Source organism: Lissotriton helveticus, chromosome 2_1, assembly GCF_964261635.1.
Source record: "Lissotriton helveticus chromosome 2_1, aLisHel1.1, whole genome shotgun sequence".
Classification (NCBI taxonomy): Eukaryota; Metazoa; Chordata; class Amphibia; order Caudata; family Salamandridae; genus Lissotriton; species Lissotriton helveticus.
This window is the reverse complement of record NC_136059.1, coordinates 1,351,005,273-1,351,025,130: the sequence shown is the minus strand read 5'-3', so window position 1 is coordinate 1,351,025,130 and position 19,858 is coordinate 1,351,005,273. Positions and strand designations below refer to the sequence as shown.

Sequence of the window (19,858 nt, the reverse complement as noted above, 5' to 3'; positions counted from 1 at the left end):
TATCTGATCCGGTCCTGCTGCCTTTCCGGAAGGGAGACTCATGAGAGCCGCTTCGATCTCCTGAGAATCTAATGGAGTATCTAATCTCTGTCGTTCTTCATCTTCTAACATCACTCTTGGAATATTCTCTAGATAGAGTGCAATTTCCCCGAGATCCTTTCCTTGCTGCTCTTCGTATAATTTCATATAAAACTGTCTAAAAACGTCTCTGATCTCCTGCGTGTCAGTTACCACATTCCCAGAGCTATCCTTAATCGCCCTTTCTCTCCTAACGCTGTTTTTTGCCTTGCTCGTACTGCTAGTGTTCGTCCCACCCTTTCACTAGCTTCATAGCATTTCTCTCTATTTGCCACATATATTTTTGCTGCCTTGGTTGCTATATCTTCCTCTGCCTCCATCCTTATCTTTGCTAATTTAATAAGTGAAGCCTCCAATGGATTGCCTGTTACTATACATTCGTTTAGCTCCTCCTCAGCTAGAAGCATTTCTCTTTTTAATACCTGGTTTCTCTGTTGCTCCTGTTTCCGTTTGTTCACACTATAACTAAGAGTCTCCCCCTGTACCCCCGCCTTGAAACTATCCCATACCATACCCTCTGATGCACTACCCCTATTTATTGCCAAATATCCCTCAATCCCTTGCATCATGTGTTGGATATATATCTCATCCTCCAAGAGCGCTCTCTCAAATGTCCACCGTGTACCCCCTCTAGGGATCGATGTCACAGCAAAATTTAAAATTAGAGGATTGTGATCAGACAATAGGCGTGGCATCCTCTCAATCTGAAATTTAGATGAACAGTTACTCGAAACCAAAAAATAATCTCATCTTACACTCACCCTGTGCGGGGCGGAATAGTATGTATATCCCTTCTCTTGCGGTTTTAAAGTGTCCCAGAGATCTATTTAAGGCATTATTCCTAGTCATAGAGCAGATTGCTTGAAAAACTCTTCTCTTCCTTCCTTGATACAGTGTATAAGGTCCTACCCCTAATCCTAATCCCCCTGCACCATTAATGTTAAAGTCCCCTCCAAGTATAATGCAGGGTGCCCAGGTAGCCAGCTCCACATCTAGGAATTCAAAAATTTCCGGGTCATCCCCTGTAGAGCCATAGATAGAACCTAAAGTTATCCACTCCTCCCCGACCATACATTCTACCAGAGCCCATCTCCCCCAAGCATCCTCCAGTTTCTTCCTAGTAGTGGTGCCCCTTCGTCTTGATAGTATTGCCACCCCCCTATTCTTAGAGCCTTGTCTTGAGAAAGCTAAAACTGAAAAGCCCAATTGCTCCAAGAAATGTATTTCAGATGCCATAATATGCGTTTCTTGTAAAAGTAAGAAATCAGCTCTCGTATTTTTTAACAAAAGAGAGACCTTCTGCCTCTTCTGCCTATCATTCAAGCCACATACATTCCATGACATTATTCGTACAGCCATTAAAAAACGTCAAATACCTTCCCAATCCATTTAGACCGTTTCAACTCAATTAATCCTTTCATCAGATATAGCCTCCACGATTGCTTATTGTTTATTATCTTTTGGTTTCTTTGCATTTTTGTATAGAATTCTTTCATGCTGTGCCCCTTACCCCCTGTACGTCCCCACCCCCTCCACTGAAAGCCCCCCCCGACGATCCCATTCCCCCTACTGGCAAATAGGTCCATGAGACCTATATGTGGCAACTGTGACCCCTCAGGAGTGCCGCGCTCTCTCAGCTCAACTCCCTATCCCTACACCTTTAAAAAAAAAACACCCAAAGACACACCATTCTCCCTTAATTTCCTCTCCGTCCCCCCCATGCCCCCCCTACACCCATCTTCTTCTTCTTCCTCCTCTTCTTCTTGTTTTACCCTTAGATTGCTAGCTAAGTTAGTTTATAAACATCTTTTGAGCTCATTTATTAAGTCTTCCGGCTTCCCTGAGAAATCAAAGCCACCGTACCATCCTGAGCTCTATTTTCTTTCAGCCATACCAGATATTCTTGGGCCTTAATCTCAGAGTAAAAAACTTTGAATTGCCCGTTTCTGACTACCTTTAATCTACTAGGAAACATCAAATATGCCTCACATCCTAGTTTTTGAAATGGAGTTATCAACTCCCTCATCCTCCATCTCCTCTCAACTGTTGTGTGGCAAAAGTCAGGCCTAGCAAAAAATTCCACATCTTTGTATCGACATTTAGCCTGAGGTTTTGCCTTTGCCATAATTTCTTCCCTTAATAGGTAATTTCCAACATATATGAGTATTGCTCTAGGTTTGGCAGTCGTATTACCCTTACTCTGTACAAATGGGAACCTATGCGCGCGCTGTATTTCGCTTTCCCAATTCCAGCCTATTATATCTGGCAATGCACCTCTGAGTAATTCAATTACATATGCCCTCACGTCCTGCCACTCCTTCCCCTCTGCCACACCCAGTAGTCTTATGTTGTTTCTTCGTTGTCTGTTCTCAAAGTCTTCAAGTTTCCACAGAACATCTGATGTAGTTTTTTCTTGATCGTGTTTGAAGTCCTGCCATTAATTAACTTCATCCTCCAAATTACCAGTTCTTTCCTCCACCTCAGTGACTCTTCCCACTAGATCTGTGTACAATTTATTGACCTTCCTAAGGGACCCTTGTATCTTCTTACTCTCCTGCCTTGCTCTACGACTCTCCACTCTAGCCTCCACCTGAATCTGCTTCAACATTGATAACATCATTTCAAATCCAAGTGAATCTTGACCTTGACCTGGACCTTGAGTCTGCCTCTGTGACTGATCTTGAATTGGGACGGAGCCCGCTGTCTCTTGATACAGTTGTGATGTCGCGGAGTAGTCCCAATCCAATCTTTTTACAACCTGTACTTGTAAGGGACTTGCACCACTTTTAGATCTACTCTGTCGCTTTCTCGCAAGGCTCTTTGATTTACGTCTGGAAGGGGGTTTATGAACTGTATCTTCCCTCACATCTGAGCTATCTGAAATATCACAGTCTAATCCACAAGCAAGTGATTCAGTTTCTATGTCTGTACCTCTTGTAGCATTAGTGGACTCTGAGCCTGTTTCAGTCCCCTCCACAGCCCCTTCCTCGTCATCGCCACCCTCATTAAGCGAATAGAAACATTCATCGCTAGGTGAACCGGGATTTAGGCCAGAATTTAGAATTGGGGCCCCGGAATTTAAATCAGAATCTAGTACAGTCCTATCAGTCTGAGGCACCATTAATACGGACATTACCTCCCCACCTCCTTTTCGCTCCTCTCTACCCACGGCATCTAAAGTATAGGTTGTGTCCCCAGAATTAACTTGTATTATTGCTCCTGTTTCCTTATCGTGTTCTTGTGTCAAATCCACATTACACTGGTCTTCCCCTGTTCCTGCGTTACCTGTATTATTTGAAATGTCCCCGAGGTCGCCGGAATCTGGGAAGCAGCAGGTACCGAGGTCGCTGGAATCTGAGAATCAGCAGGTACACTTTCAGAGCCCTGAATCTCGTTCCTCTGTACCGCGTATACCCTCTCTAATCGCTCTGCATCATTCTGCAGCGAAGCCTGCCCTGTCCTCTGCTCCGACTGCTCCATCTGCTGAGTCTGCACAGTGTGTAACAGGGCCTTTCCTGGCCGATACTCTGTCTCTGGTCCAGCCCCCTGTGTGCCCGTAACCATTGTACCTGAGTGATCCGTAGCTCCGCTAATGAGTCTCCCGTTTGCCTCCTGCAATATTGTTGGGGAATAAAGCCCAGAGACCGATAGAAGCGGGGCCTGGGTGATCTCTTTAGCCGCTGATCTATCTGATTTGGCATTTACCATATCCTTGGCGTTCATGCTTGCCGCCGCTGCCGCCGCCGCCGCCGTAGCAGGGGAGAACGCCACTAGCACCGTAGGCTGTCTTAGCGCTGCCTGTTCAGACATCTTAGTACCAGTGTTGTTTCTCCTGTTTGCGATAATTTTATCCTTTAGCTTCTCTTTTTTTTCTTTTTGGTTCACCGCGGTGCTGCTGCTGACTGCTTTACCCGGCTCCATATCTCGCTCTTCTATTTTACGTAAGGTTGTTTTCGCCCGTAGATTTGCTGCTGGGGCATCAGGATCGCTGCATAGCGCTTTCTCCTTATCCTCCTTTTGCTCCCTTGCGGTTCTCTGCTGTTTTGGAGCCATTACAATCTTCCTTAAGCGATGCCAATACCAATGACTCGTATCGGTAAGTCGTTCTAGGAATCGACGAGTACGGCTCAAGCTCCCTTTGATGTTCTCCTTTAAAGTCAACGCTGACCACTCTGCCGCGGGAGGAGAGCCCGAATCAAAGACTGAAGATAAGTTCACCGTGGGTTTTTTCAATTTGATTTCGAGAAGCATTGTTCTTCATGGGGGATCTCAGGGGGGTCTCAGGGGATTTTCTCGTCCTTTTCCATCAGCTAGAAGGGTGGTGTGTCGCTCACAGTTTGTAGCCACGGGAGAGAAGAGAGAGCACGTCTTCCCCCTACGGCCTGTCAGCGGCCATCTTGCCACAACACTTCAGCGAGCTTACCCTGTTGTCAATTAGGTTTATTTGACCTCATGTTAGCTTTGGCCTTTCAACAGATTACATTAAACTGGACATCATCCTCAAAACTTCCAATCACAGCATGGTGCAACAATGTTCTTTTGGCTACCACTAACTTCTTATTTGAATAAAGTTGCAAAACAACAATTAATTTGCAATTGTTCTGAAAATTGTAAGCCCCCATGAATGGTCTCTCTATTCCTTTTTTCAGTACCCTTAACCACTATAGTCATTTATTTACTTCCTTAATTGTTTAAGTTACTATATTTCACTGTATTATATTAACCGATCCTCAGTTGTATATTTTTTGCTCTACTCCTTCCTTTTTCCCCATAGTTTATTGTTTAAAAAAATTGTAAACAGCTTTCTCTTCTGCTGTAAGTTATCAGTCTCATTAATTGTTATTTAATAAGGTATTGTTTGTATTTATTCTTTGCAGTTTTGTTGCTAATAAAGCTCATTAAACATTAAAAAAAGAATGTACTATGCGGAGACCAGCTATAGAAAGTTCCTATAAACGTATCTGCTATAAAAAGATACTGAAGCAAAATATTACATTTTATTACTTGATATTTAAACTTTTACACATTATTCTTCATTTTACAGGGAAAGAGAATGTTTCATAACACTAAGGCGGCAAACGACTGGCTTGAAGTGAACATGTACAAAATAAATGGCGACATATGTAAACCAAAAACACTCAGCATGGAAAAAATAGAAGTGGAGTAAATACTTGCAGATTATGAAGACAATATAAACTCTGCTCACAATTACGTTGGTAGCAACACTCATCAACAGCTATTTGTTTCTATTTTTTATATTTCGGCTATGGGTTTTTCTTTATCAGAGATTAGACACAAAGAACAACTATGAGGAAAAAAAATCAATATAATATTTGTTTGCATGTATAACCAACACTTCTGGAGAGGCAAACTGTCTGTAAAGTAGCTTTACTTCATATACTCATTCACTACCCTAAAACCTAAACCCTGACAGAAAGCACTTTAATTAAAAAGAGATTTATTTTATGCAATTTTTGTTTGCAAATTGTTTAATTGTTAGTTTTACATGCATATTATCTAGACGCATCAACTCAACAGACAGCAGACACATCAAATGAAAATTGCAAGTATTATGTCATCCATGTGTCAGTTGGACAGCATCTACAAATTACTCTAAATTCTTACCAATACAACATCAATAAGCATAAGCCACATCAATGAGAACATACATATAAACAACATCTGTACAGCCTGGGCAAGTAAATCCTCACACATGAAATATATTCTAATAAAGTAGCTGTGGTCAGTCTTTTACTTTGATTCTGTATAGAATGCGGGTTTGATAATGAGGGATAGACTATTTGTATACAAATTGCAGGCAGTAGCTTTCGGACTACATATTTGACTGCACTGTGTTGGTGTTGTCTGCTAGGACAGTAAAGGTGTTACTACAGAAGCAGTTGCTTCATAATTGCATGGCAGTCTGCAACTGAAGAATGCTTTGCATATGTACTCTAGAATTCATTTAATGGATATAGCAATGCAGAGAGAAACATTTTCCAATTTACTTCTTGCCTAGAAAGTCTCCAAATCTTTTTGATAAGAACTTGAGCCTCTCTGTATACAAAAATGTTCAGCAAGGAGCCAGAGCACTAACTTTGAGTGTCAAGTTTTTTTTGAGGTTTCAAACACACAAGGTATCATTTTTATGTTCTGAGCCTTTTTCCTGCTACTTCTGGATAAAGACTTATTATTTTAGCCCTGTGGTTTCCTTATTGAAAGACAACAGGCCATCTTAAAAGCCACACACACAGCACACCACACTTTCTTTTTACCCCCTTCCATGCTGGTGACGGAACTGCTCCGTCACCAGCCTCGGTTGCGCTGTGCCGGTGATGGAGCGGTTTCGTCACGGCCCGCTCGGCGTGCCTGCGCGGCGCGTTCTATTGAGCAGGCGGAATTGCCGCCGCAGCAAAGGGGTTAAACAAAATGTTATTGACAATTCTCATATTCCACAGTGTTTATCTTGTACAGTGTACGGAAAATCCAATGCCAAAAGCTTCCGATTCATTCCTATGGGCCTTTATGCCCATTGGAATGAATAGGAAGGTATTCCATAGTTACGGAATGTGTAGGAGTCGCAAATATTTTTGCAAAACCTACATGCATAGGCAATAGCGATTCCTTAATAATCGCTATTAAGGAATCACAATTGCCTAGCTTGATGCATGTGCCCCTTAGTCTTTTAGACATTAATTAAAATGCATTGAATTTTGCATGAACCATTTTCAATGCTTCCTTTATTAAGACCAATAAAAATCTTTGTGAGCTTAGTTGATCTTTATGGGTGAACGGATAGTTACTTTTTCGTCTACAAGTCATTATGAATGCATTGGCTGGAGGTTGGCACAGTGGGTCGGGATGGAAATATGACTTGGCTGGAGGTAAATCCTCATGTACCTAGTAGGGTGATGCAGTGTTTTTGAAAAACAATATATGTATTTGTAAGCCAACGTGACTTTCTGGAAGAGAACAATGATTACTTATTCGGATGTAACTCCATAGGAATGCATTGACGTGAGGGCAACCAGTTTGGTGCCAACTGTGCTGACAAATTTTGCTTGGCTTGGGCAATTTACATACAGGTAGTGTAGAGGGGTGCTCTCTTTATTAGGATCGATATGAAAATTGGTGAGCCATTTTGATCTTCATGGGAGAAAGCATGGTTTCTTACTCGCCTAGAGTACTGTAGGTATACATTGGCTGGTGGATGGCACAGTGGGCCCATGTTCTGGTGGAAACATTGTTTTGCTCAGGCTAAATCCTTATGGACACTGTAGGGGGATGTGGTGTCTTTTAAAAACAAACTACATATTTTTAAGTCAATTTGTTTTCCTATAAGAGAATCACAGTTACTTATTTGGATGTAACTTCATGTGAATGCATTGAGGTGAGGGCAACAAGTTTGGTGCCAGAAGTAGTGACAAATGTTGCTTGGCTCGGGCCATTTACATACAGGTGGTGTAGAGTGGTGCTCTCTTTGTTAGGATCAAGATGAAAATTGGTGAGCCAAGTTAATCTTCAAGTGAGAAAGGATGGTGACTTACTTATCTATAACTCCATAGGAAATCATTGGCATGAGGGTGGAGCAGTAGGCACAGATGGAAACTTTGCTTGGCTCAGGCTAAATGGAGCTTGTAGTGGGATGTAGTGTGCTTGAAAAACACCATGCATATTTGGGAGCCAATATGCTTTTCTTATAGGAAAACAACCTAATCTGATGTAACTCCACAGGAATGCATCAAGGTAATGGCTACCAGTCTGGGACAACTTGTTGCGACAAATTTAGCTCGGCTCAGGCAATTTACATACAGGTAGTACAGGGGGGTGCCCTATTTATCAGGAACAATCTAAAAATTAGTGAGCCAAGATGATCTTTAAGTAAGAAAGGATGGTTACTTATTTGCCTATAATGCCATAGGAATGCATTGGCTGGTGGACGGCACAGTGGGCCCATGTTCTGGTGGAAACATTGTTTTGCTCAGGCTAAATCCTTATGGACACTGTAGGGGGATGTGGTGTCTTTTAAAAACAAACTACATATTTTTAAGTCAATTTGTTTTCCTATAAGAGAATCACAGTTACTTATTTGGATGTAACTTCATGTGAATGCATTGAGGTGAGGGCAACAAGTTTGGTGCCAGAAGTAGTGACAAATGTTGCTTGGCTCGGGCCATTTACATACAGGTGGTGTAGAGTGGTGCTCTCTTTGTTAGGATCAAGATGAAAATTGGTGAGCCAAGTTAATCTTCAAGTGAGAAAGGATGGTGACTTACTTATCTATAACTCCATAGGAAATCATTGGCATGAGGGTGGAGCAGTAGGCACAGATGGAAACTTTGCTTGGCTCAGGCTAAATGGAGCTTGTAGTGGGATGTAGTGTGCTTGAAAAACACCATGCATATTTGGGAGCCAATATGCTTTTCTTATAGGAAAACAACCTAATCTGATGTAACTCCACAGGAATGCATCAAGGTAATGGCTACCAGTCTGGGACAACTTGTTGCGACAAATTTAGCTCGGCTCAGGCAATTTACATACAGGTAGTACAGGGGGGTGCCCTATTTATCAGGAACAATCTAAAAATTAGTGAGCCAAGATGATCTTTAAGTAAGAAAGGATGGTTACTTATTTGCCTATAATGCCATAGGAATGCATTGGCTGGTGGACGGCACAGTGGGCTCATGTTTTGGTGAAAATGTTGCTTACCTTAGGCTAAATTCTTATGGACGATGTAGGGGAGATGTGGTGTGTTTGAAAAACAAAATACATATTTGTGAGCCAATGTGCTTTTACTATAACAGAACTGCAATTACCTTTCAGACCTAATTGTATTGGAATACATTGAGGGGTGGGCACCCCATTTGGTGCCACCTGTGGTGAAACATTCTGCTTAGCTCAGACAATTTACGTACAAGCACTATGAAGGGATGCTTTCTTTATTGGAATAAGATAGAAAACTGGTGAGCAGAGTGGATCTTCATCCATAAAAGGATGTCTTTTGTTGGCCTAAAGCCCCATAGGAAGGCATTAGCTGGTGGGTGGCACAGTGGACCTATGTTTTGGTGGGAACATGGCTTGGCTCGGACCTAATGGACCTTATAGGGGGGAGGTGGTGTGTTTGAAAAATATCATACAGATTTGTGAGCCAATGTGCTTTTACTATAACAGAACTGCAATTACTTATTCAGATATAACTTTACAGGAATGAATTGAGGAAAGGGCAACCAGTTTGGTGGCACCTGTTCTGACAAATGTTGCTTGGCTCAGGCAATTTACATATAGGCAGTTTAGAGGGGTGCTCTCTTTATTAGGATCCAGATGGAAATTAGTGAGTCAAGATGATCTTGATGAGAGAAAGGATTGTTATTTATGGTCCTTTAACTTCTAAGGAATGCTTTGGCTTGAGGGGGGCACAGGTGGAAACTTTGCTTGGCTCAGGCTAAATTCCTATGAAACTTGTAAGGGGATGTGGTGTGTTTAAAAAACATAATACATATTTGTGAGCCAATGTGTTATTCATGTAAGAGAACAACAATTACCTATTCGGATTTAACTATAGGAATGCATTGAGATAAGGACAACCAGTATGATGCCACCTGTTGTGACACCTTCTGCTCGGCTCAGACAATTTTCATACAAGTAATATAGGAGGATGCCTCGTTTATTAGAATATGAGACAATTGGAGAGTCAAGTCGATCTTGATGGGAGAAAGGATTTTGTCTATAACTCCAGAGTAATGCACAAGCTTGAGGGTGGCACAGGTGAAAACAATGCTTGGCTCTGGCTAAATCGATATGGAGCTTGTAGGGGGATGTGAAGTGTTTGAAAAACATCATGCATATTTGTGAGACAATGTGTTTTTCCTATAAGAGACCTGCAATTACTTATTCGGATGTAACTATATAGGAATGCTTTGAGGTCAGGGCAACCAGTTTGGTGCCACCTGTTGTGACACATTTTGCCTGGCTCATGCAATTTACATACAGGTAGTGTAGAGTGGTGCTCTCTTTATTAGGATCAGTATGAGGATTAGTGAGCCAATGTGATCTTCATAGGAGAAAGGGTGTTTTTTTTAATTTGCCTATTGCCCCATAAGAATGCATTGAGTGATGGGTGGTACAGTGGGCCCATGTTTTGTTGGAAATTATTCATGTGTCATGTTAAATCCTTATGGTTCTTGTAGGGGGATGTGGTGTATTTGAAAAACATCAACCAAATTTTTTAGCCAATTTGGTTTCCTATAAGAGAACTACAGTTTCTTATTCAGATGTAACTATGTAGGAATGAAATTGAGGTTAGGGCAACCAGTCTGTTGCAACCTGTTGCGAAAAAATTTGCTTGGCTCAGACAATTTACATATAGGTATCATAGAGGGGTGCTCTCTTGATTATGAACAATATGAAAATTGGTGAGCCAAGCCGATCTATATGGGAGAAAGGATGGTTTCTTGCTCGCCTATAGGTCCTTATGAATGCCATTGGTTGGTGAGTGGTACAGTGGGCTCATGTTTTGGTACAAATGTTGCTTTGCTCAGGCTAAAACCTTATGAACCTTGTAGGGGGATGGGGTGTTTTAAAAACAAAATGTATATTTTCGAGCAGATGTAATTTTCCTAATAGAGAACTGCAATTACTTATTCCGACATAATTTAATAGGAATACATTGAGGTGAGGGAACCCCGTTTGGTGCCACCTGTTGTGACAAATTTTGCTAGGCTAGGAAATTTCCATACAGGTACTATAGAGGGGTGCTCCCCTTAATAGAAACCATATGAAAATTGGTGAGCCTAGTTGATCTTGATGGGAAAAAGAATGGCTACCTATTCCCCTATGACTCTTATGGAAGACATTGTCTTGAGGCTGGCACAGAGGAAACGTTGCCTGGCTTAGACTAAATCCTTTGAGCTTGTTGGGGAATGTGGTGTATTTGAAAATCATCTTAAATGTGTGTGCGCCAATGTGTTTTGCCTATAAGAGAACTTATGTAACTACATGAGAATGCTTGAAATGAATTCAACCTGTTTGGTGCCACCTGTAGTGACAAAGTTTGCTTGGCTCAGGCAATTTACATACAAGTATGTTATGTTAAAAAACGTATACAGCGCACAAATACCAGTGGTGTCTTGGCGCAAGCAAACCGAGAAGCTGACAAAAGCATTAGTCAGTTAAAAACCAGGTCTTCATGGCTTTCCTAAATAGCGTTAGGGAAGACAGATTTCTGATGTTTAACGGGAGGGAGTTGCAAAGCCTTGTGGGCTCCCACCACAAATTTCCTTCCAATCCAACATACCTTGAGGAATCTGAGAGAGTATCACTTTTGCCTCTTGTGATCTCAGGCATCTGGTTGGAGAGTACCAGTGCAGTGAGTGTTTCAGGAACTGAGTTCCGTGTAGTGCTTTATAGGTAATGCACAGAGTTTTAAAACTGATCAGACTTTTGATTGGAAGCCAGTGTAGGCTCTGGAGGTGAGTTCCCACTGGCTGGAATTTCGGGATATCCAGGAGAAGCCTTGTGGCCACGTTTTGGATCATCTGGAGCTTTCGTAATTGCTTCATGGGCATACCAAGGTAAAACCCGTTACAGTAGTCCAGTTTAGAAAGCATTAGGGAAGTGACTACCGTTTTCCTACTTTCTACGGGTATCAGAGGTAGGATTTTCTTAATAGTTTTAAGCAGAAAGAAACATGATGACAAAACTGCCTTCACTTGAGATTCAAAATCCAGTCTCTGGTCTATCATCACACCCAAGTTTTTTGCTTTAGGGACTGGGATAGGTGCCTTTTTCCAGGTCATCTGGCCACCAAATCGGGAACCAGGAGGGGGGGAAATTACCGAACAGAATCACCTCTGTTTTCCCTGAATTACCTCTGTTTTCCCTGAATTTAGCTTGAGGCAATGCAAGCTCATCCATTTACTGACTGCTGACATACAGTCCCTAAATCTATTTGTTCGGGGTACAGTATTTTTGCTGATGGCTACCACAATTTGGGTGTCATCCGCGTAGGATGTTAGAGCCATTCCAAAACATCTGATGAGAGCTGCCAATTCTGAGAAATAAATATTAAAAAGTGTAGTGTAGATGGGTGATCTCTTTAGAATCAATATGAAAATTGACGAGCCATATTGATCTTAATGGCAGAAAGGATGATTACTTATTTGTCTATAGCTCCTATGGATGTATTGGCTTGAGAGTAGTAGCATTGCTTGGCTCAGTCTAAATCCTTATGAAGCTAGTAGGGAGACATTGTGTGTTCAAAATATTTGTGGGCCAGTGTTAATTTTCTATAGGAAAAGTATGATTACTTATTCTGGGAAAAATCCTTAGGGATGCCTTGAGGTCATGGCGAGCCATATGGTGCCAAAAATAATGACTTGCTTGGGCAATTTAAATACAGGTTTTGCAAGGGGGTTCTCCATTTCTTAAGATATTAATTTTGAGTGTGGCAAAGTTGTCCCATGTTTCAGGGGAAGATTGGTAGTGTCAGACTAAATCCTAATAGGCGTATTAGTGGTATGTGCGGCGATTGAAAAACAACAAATTCATAATATGGCAATGTGAAGTGTGATAAAATGGAATTAGCTGAATTATTTAAGGTTGTGTTTTATATAAAACTTTGTCTACAAATAAAAATGTTAGCAGAATAAGATGCTGGCCAATAGGATGCTAACTTACAAGGCCATGTTGCTCTTTACTATGTTATGGCTGAGCTGTTAATCGAATCCTGGGTGATAGAAAACTTCATTGTTGGCTTGCTGTACTATATTGTTGAAGTGTTTTTTCATTTTGCTTTTACATAGCGTTAGGGTCATCACGACACTATTCTGTTTTGCATTAGGCACTTTATTATATTTGTGAGAAACTGTTGCAATGATTATTACTCAACTGTATGCACTTTATAAATTCTGTCTATGCACTTTATTAATTTGAAAGGAACAGCAGTAATACATATTTTAAATGTTAGTTTTTATGCATTTTTCGGAAACCTTAGTAATGAATTTTGCTTTTTAGATATCCTGCATTTATTAATAAGTTCAAACTGTCTTTCTGAAAGCTATACTTTTTTTGGTTTATACAAGTTAGTTTTACCTCCATTCTGTGATTTGCAATCATGATTGAGGAGTGAACTATTTCAGCTTTTAAAATTCTGCTAAAAAAAATATATACGAGAATTTACACCAGCGATTAAGATGTTGGCTGAATAAGAAGCCAACTTCATCGTCGTTATTGAAATGCTGAAAACGTGAGCATTGCTTCTTAGTTGGAAAAAAAACACAAATAAATGAAGGTATCAGATGTTGTTTTAGTGGTCAAGGTTGGAAGGAACAATTCTCCATGCAGAATACAACCTTCCCGGATGAATTTACGCATTTTTTTATTGAACGTTTCAGCACAGAATATTTTAATTGACAGCCTCAACAACGATTGCTTAAGTTCGGAGAAATCCGCTTCTGGCTGCGTTGAGCGCGCATCTGTACTTAAGACGACCCACTTTGAATGCAATTTAAAGGGCCCAACTGTTTACAGGAATTTAACGACATTCTAGGCTGACAAGTGATAGCACACTTAAGATAATTAAAAAAGAAACTTTGGCGACCAAACAATGCGAACACAATTATTGAAGTCCAACGTAATTATAATTATGATGAAGTGAAACATTGCCATCTGCTGTTTCGTTGGGTCTACGACAGCCTCGCTCGGTGTTCATTTTCATAGCTATCATTGTGTATGGCAAACCTGCATGAATAGATAGGTCTTTGATTTTTGAAGGTGCTTTTGAGTTCGTGCGCACACTTGGAGACTGACAGTCGTGTACTCATTGACTCAAATAACAAACCGAAAGAGTCGCCCTATAGAAAAGGCTACAGCAGCCAGACATCAATTACACGTACTGTGCTGATGAAAGGCCATGGTGGGCTCTATTCAGGCAAACCCGGGATACGCCGAACCCAAACAAAAACCCCAAACCCAGACACATAAAACACCAACACACAGCCAGCCCGCTCACATAAGAAATGAGCCACGAGTACTTCTTCCGCATTATTTATAACCTCGGCCACGCCCTGCGGCGGTTCGACGCGGCGCTGCGTGCGTACGCTCAGCGTATCCTTCAGAGCCCGGGTGGCTGAATACCCAACGAAAGCATTAAGCATTCTCAAGTAGAACGACTTATTTTCTAAACGGAACCACAGTAAGTATTCAATTATGTGCCACACGCGCGAGGTTCCCACCTATTTAGGCGGGGCTCTGAAATTCATGTATCTCACGGATATGCATAAACGTTGAGGGCCAGGGGACTCCGCTGGGACCTGCGTTATGCCCCTGTTCGTTGCCCAACCCAGCCCCGCCAAAGTGTGACACTTCAAGGGATAGTGTAACGCATAAGAAACGAATTCCATCCCCACAAGGACTGGAGATGGTTGAGCGATCAACTGTGTAAATAAGTGTGTTCTCTCTCTGCGTTACAGATGCTCATTTCCACTTTGCATGAACTCACAAACATAGCTGCCAGGGTTTCAGATTGCTTATGTGTGACATTTTCATAATTTCAGTGAAAATATGAGTGACTTTTAACGACTATGAGTGACACTTTGTTGCAAGCAAAATCAAGCAATGAAGACACGGAAACAATGGAGCCACATGCATTCCCACTCACATAGCAGCTGCCTTAAGGAGAATTAATTGAAAGGGAACTGAGGTCCTTACTATCGCTCGGGTTTCTGTAATGTTGCCAGGGATCGGGCAAGCCCATGTTGAAGTGTTTTGAGGGGATTCATGGCCACACTTCTTTCCATCTTTCATTTTGGCCAGGGGCACTCTTATAAGATGCATCGGAGTGTCGGATGACCTTAACTACTCACCCTGGTACGGGAAACACTTGAGGCACTGTATTGGTGGACCACAGACTCTCATGGACCTCCTCACTTTTCCTGCCCGCCATTTTGCTGCTGCTCTCGGACGTTTTTCTCTTGTCCCCGGCTTGTCTTCTTGCCCATTCCTTCGTCTTTTACCCTTTTCCCTCGTTCCCCCCTTGATGTTCCTCAAATGTTTCCTCCCTTTTATGCATTGCCTTCTCTCCCTACCCTTGATTCCCTCCCACCCTACCTTGGTGTTGTGACTTCGTCGCCCCTACAACCCCACTTAAGGGAACTCTGCCTGAGGATCTCTACTATGTGTGCTTATTTTTGTTTATAGGGATAACTCTTATCACTAGTATTTGCAGTAGATCTTTGTACCATCTACCGTTCCTATGTGACCCTTGAGTATATCCAGTCATATCCCTTCCCTATGTATATAGAGATAACTCTAATCACTAGTATATGCAGTAGACCGTGTGCTCTCTTCCATTTCTATGTGACTCTTAGAGTATATCCATCCCTTCCCTATGTATATAGAGATAACTCTAATCACTAGTATATGCAGTAGACCGGTGTGCTCTCTTCCATTTCTATGTGACTCTTAGAGTATATCCATGTGTATCCATTCCCTATGTATATAGAGATAACTCTAACCATTAGTATATGCAGTAGATCGTTGTGCTCTCTTCCATTTCTATGTGACTCTTAGAGTATATCCATGTGTATCCCCTCCCTATGTATATAGAGATAACTCTAATCACTGGTATATGCAGTAGACCGCTGTGCTCTCTTCCATTTCTATGTGACTCCTAGAGTATATCCATGTCTATCCCTTCCCTATGTATATAGAGTAATCACTAGTATATGCAGTAGACCTTAATACCATCTTAGAGTATATCAACGTGTATCGCCTCCTTGTGTGACTTTACATCTTGTACATTTGCAATTTTTTTCCGTGTGTATCCTTTTTGTAACGCATGTAATCCTAAATCCTTATGTTTCTCAACTGGTGCTTATGTAAAGCGCTCTGACACCTTCGGGTAAAGTTCGCGCTATAGAAAATCGCATAAATAAATAAATAAACACCCCTACTAGCGTGACCAAAGTGGGTTGACCCTGCGTCCGCGCGGGCCGGCACGCAGGAGCATTAATAAATAGCCCAGGGCTCTGGGCATGGTTCAGTGAAGATCTGGCCACCAGTGTAAGCAGTCTGTGTGTGCGTCCAGTTACTGGCCCAGGGCCTACCCACGATACTACACTGGCGACGAGGTGGTCTCGCCACCCGCCGCGCCCTCTCGTGCCTCATCACCGCCACCCGCAGTGCAGCCTGCAGTGACCTCCAGTGGCTCACCTCGTCCGCACAGCTTACCGGCACCTCCCACGCGGTGCTGGAGCCCTGCTTCACGGGTCCGTTGGCCCCCGCCACGCCTCCTGCTCCGGCTAGGCCCCCTGCCACGAGACCCTGCCTACCCACCGGGAGCGCTCGGCCTTGTCCGACCCGCGTCTGCGGCCTGCCTTCAGGTGCCACGTCTGCGCATGCATGCACGCCGGCTGCGGCCTATGTCACTCCCCGGCCCGCGGAAGGGCCGCATCGCAGACAGGTGAGTGCGCTACGTACACCAACGTTCGGCTGGCCTCCCCTGCCCCACAGTGGCTTACCAACACACCGGCCCCAGCTAGCAGGCCAGCGGTTTGGTCACCGCCCATGGGGGTACATGCAATCCGTCCTCCCGGAGGACAATAGACTGGTGCCATACCTCACGCATCTCGCGTGGGTATACGTCTCCGCCCTGGCCCACAGCTCAAACACCTTGAACACTTTTTCGGACGCCCTAGTCAGACATTCCTACAGCACGCCCACCAGCTGTGACCCCCCTACGCCTGTGCACCCCTGACGGAGGACGTCTCACCCTACTCGCCCACACTAGGACCCTGCGACCATGACCACGGTGCCCCCCCTGGAGCCCTTCACCGTCTCCGACCCTCCCCCATCGCGAGCTGCAAAGTGGAAGAAATGGGTTGAGTGTCTTGAGAACTTCTTTGAGGCGGCTGAAATTGCGACTCCACGGCGGAGTGCTATGCTGCTTCACTTCGGAGGCGCAAACATCCATGAGATCTCCAAGGACATGAAGGAGGACGGCCCACCCAGAAACTACGCTTTGATGCGCAACGCGATCAACGCGTACTTTGAACCCTTCGCAAGCGCAGACTACGAACGGTTCCTACTCTGCCAAGCCCGCCAACTCCCAGATGAGTCCGTCGATGTCTTCTACGCGAGGCTGAAGAGGTTGGCCAGCACGTGCACACTCACTGATGCAGATGATGAAATCCGTGCCCAGTTCATCCGGGGGGTGTGCGTCCTCGAAATTGCGTGAGAGGGTATTTCAGGAGGACAACATGCCGATGCGAGACATCCTCACGTTCGGGCGCTCAAAGGAATTGTCTAAGGCCAGAGCTGTGCATATGGAGGCCAAGCCCACCATCGCGATCAAGACAGAACCGGTGTATGCTCTACAGACGGACGCCCCAGACACCCGCCCAAAGCCTCCCCGGAGAGGGACTCCCAAGCCCGTCAAGTCATCGCGCAGCCGCGCCTGTGCATGGTGCGGAGGCCCTACGCCACACGACGGAGCCTGCCCGGCGCAGGGCAAGACCTGCAGCGCCTGCGGAAAAATCAATCACTCCGCAAGTGTGTGCCAGTCGACACCAAGGAAGTAACAGAATGGCCCACCCCGGAGAGTAAGGACGGTGGAACAAACCCCCGGCAGCCCAACCAGCAGCGATATGGACGACGACGAAGCTGACGCTGCCTCTGTCCATGTAGTCCGGATGCTAAACACCCTTGCGGCCACGCCAACAGCAGCGCCCATGTGCACCATCAATGTGCAGAACCAAGCAGTAGCAGCCCTGATCAACACAGGGGCGACAATCAACTTGATGGCGGCCAGCGTGTACCGGACACTGGTAGACGCCCCAACACTCCATCCCACCAGGGTACAAGTGTACGCCTATGGCACCAGACGCCCGCTTCGCCTGTGCCGGATGTTCCTGGCGGACCTATCCCATGAGACCACCCGCCAGCAGACCAAGATCTATGTGTCTCAAGAAGGTTCGGGATTCTTATTGGGGTGCAGAACAGCGCAGGACCTCGGGTTGATCCAATTTGCCCTCACGGTCCAAGCTCACGGCCTCAACCATCTGATACAAGACTTCTCGGCCTTATTCGAAGGCATTGGACGCCTGAAGGGACCAGCCATCCACCTTTATATAGACAAATCGGTCCCCCCATAGCCCTCCGACACCGACGCATCGCATTCCACCTACGGCCTAAAGTGGAAGCGGAGCTCCACCTGCTGGAACGGGCAGGTATCATCGAGAGAGTAAGCAGCCCCACCCCGTGGGTGTCGCCCATCGTGGTAGCGAAAAAACCAAAGCAGCCCGATGCCGTCCGAATATGCGTGGATATGCGCTTCCCCAACCTCGCCATCAAGCGGGAACGCCACCTGACGCCGGCCATAGATGACATCATTGGGGAGCTGTCCAGCTCGAAGTGGTTCTCAAAGATGAACTTACAGTCGGGGTACCACCAAATTCCCCTCCACCCGGATTCGCGCACGATCACCACCTTTACCACTCACGCCGGTCTGTGGCGATACACACGGCTCAACTTCGGGATATCAAGTGCGGCGGAGGTGTTCCAGAACGTCCTGCAGGGGCTGGAGGGGGTCCTGAACGTCAGTGACGATATCCTCGTCCACTCACCCACACTAGACGAACACATCAAAGGCCTCCACTCAGTGTTTGCTCGACTTCAAGACCGAGGCCTCACCCTCCACCTGGAGAACTGCGAATTCCTGCGCCAGGACATCCGCTTCTTCGGCTACCGTTTCTCGGACCAAGGGATAGGCCAGGACCCAGACAAGGTCAAGGACATTCATGAGGCCCCCGCTCCAACATCAGTGACGGCCGTCCGCAGCTTCCTAGGGATGGTCACCTACTGCGGGCGGTTCATCAAAGGCCTGTCAGACCTCACTGGCCCCCTTCGCGACCTAACTAAAGCCACAAGCACATGGGAGTGGGGCCCAAAGCAACAGGAATCATTCCAGAGAACCAAAGCAGCCAACACCCTAGAGACAACCATGTCTTCTCTAGGATTCAGGCAGCTTGTGAATGCCCCCACCCATATAAAAGGCCACACCCTGGATTTGATATGGACCACACATCTCAGGGTGGTACTAGTCGGAATCCTTCCTTGTATGTGGTCAGACCACCATCTGATCTACTGTGACATCCCTTTGGACACCATACCCTCACGTCCAGCACCTAAGACCAGACTGACCCGTCAGTGGAAAAACATAGACCAAGATACACTGACTACATCACTTAGAGGAATTGCCCAGCCAATAATGCTTAACCAAGATGTAGATCAGGATTGTAAAGACATGATGGACTTTCTGGTAAAGGCCATTGATCAAATAGCCCCTGAGAAACTTCAGACAAAAAATAGTGGGAAAAAGGGAGCCCCTTGGTTCACACCTGCCTTGAGGGACCAAAGGAAGGCCCTGCGTAACATAGAGAGAAACTGGAGGAGGAATAAGGATATAGCCACTTGCGAACAATACAAAACGGCGTTCCGTACTTACAAAAAATCTATCCAGACAACTAAAGCCGCATTCTACGAGATCCGTATAAATAAGGCGAATAATGTTCAAAAGGAAACGTTCAAAATCCTGAAAGAACTAACAAAAAGAGCCCAAGATGCAGAAAGCAGCATAGACTGTGACACCTTCCAGAAATATTTTCTGGATAAGGTTGATGTTATCAGGCGCGAAATAAAAAGCACGGGGTGCAGTTTAACTGAGCAGCATATCGATCTAAAGCCAACGGTTAGCTGCTTATTATCATTTCCCCCTATGGATCCA

General features: G+C 44.5%; 1 long non-coding RNA gene across 1 annotated transcript in view; it reads left to right on the top strand.

Annotated features, from left to right (window-relative positions):
* The first annotated feature begins 14,196 nt into the window (after positions 1 to 14,196).
* The window catches only part of LOC144819749 (uncharacterized), a 102,785-nt gene continuing 97,123 nt past the window's right edge, over positions 14,197 to 19,858 (top strand). Inside the window, exon 1 of the long non-coding RNA XR_013607547.1 lies at positions 14,197 to 14,269. This is a non-coding gene — a long non-coding RNA (uncharacterized LOC144819749). The remainder of the gene's footprint in view (positions 14,270 to 19,858) is intronic.